Raw genomic sequence first — 1,324 nt, forward strand, 5'->3', positions numbered from 1 at the left:
TTTGAGGGGATATTTACTTTACTTTTTTTTTGGGGGGGGATGTTTTGGTTTTGTGCTTTTTAATCAAGTGCATGTAAGTTAATGTAAGATTATCCCCGCCTTAGCTGCTCTCGAATGAAAACAATTAGGAGGAGACAAAATATGCAGTTCATGGTTCATTCGAAAGATAAATGCTTTGAATATCTTGCTCTCGCGTGAAAAATAAGAGGCAAATGTGACAGAGTAGACCAAGAGCAACTAACGAACGAGAATCTGAACAGTTGGGTGACGGGGGAGGAGTGCATGTGTTTAGAGAACATCGGAGCAGAGAAATGGTTTGCTAATCATGATCACCGATCTCGGGTTCTTCCTTTTCATCTCCACCAGACCTAGTTCCTGTTCTCAAAAGATGAAATATGAACTGACTGCTAGAAACTTGCGGTAAAAGTAGAGACATTACCCCTCCCCCCTCTTTTAATAAACATTTTGAGCATACTTGACGTACTGCACAGATTTGAAGTCAATATGACTGTTCCCGTGGTTTTATGCACTCCGCATAATTTAGCAAAATTTGATTTTTTGCATAATTTCTAATTGTTTTCCTTTATCATTCTTTGTGGAAATTAACAGAATCGTATAATTTCACATATTTTGGCTCAGTTTGCATATTTCTGAATTTTTCTTGCTTAAAACGACGGGGGATATATATGAGGGTCATAGAGGGCCTGCAGAAACTGACTGCAGGAATAGGAAACAGTGGGCTAAAATCACCATTATGCATAAAGGCTAGAGTGGAAAGGCGGTTGTATGTACCAACTTGTCTACATACTATTCCGCTTCTGCCGTTTTCAGATCGACGGCAAGTACCGAGCAGTCTCGAGTTCAGTGGACGAAGAACTGACACCCCTGATTGACGCATTAGAGAGGGGATTAAAACAGATGGCCAACACGATGAGCTCCATGTCACGTGATCTAGGAGCCGCCTACCAGAGCAATGATTTCTACGCGCAGGACATACAGTATGTATAATATCTTACTGATTAAAAAGAATTAACCTATTTTATGAAGTAGTGCTTCAGTTCTCAAACATCATTAGCATAATGGAATGAGCCAGTTATCGGTTAAAGAAGAGTTTTCTAAATTTTGAATAAAAGAGAACGAACCATTTTAAGACGCAATGCTTCAGGTCTCAAGCATCGTTACGGAATAAGTTAGTGACAATTTGAAAGAGAAGTTGTCTCATCCTGTGGAGTATACAATGCAAGCTGCCATGTTATAGGCACTAAAACACTAGACTATAACATACTCACAAGATGTTCCAACAGACTCTTTCTTCATTGCCCCC

This window comes from Aplysia californica, unplaced genomic scaffold (genome assembly GCF_000002075.1).
Source record: "Aplysia californica isolate F4 #8 unplaced genomic scaffold, AplCal3.0 scaffold00029, whole genome shotgun sequence".
Classification (NCBI taxonomy): domain Eukaryota; kingdom Metazoa; phylum Mollusca; class Gastropoda; order Aplysiida; family Aplysiidae; genus Aplysia; species Aplysia californica.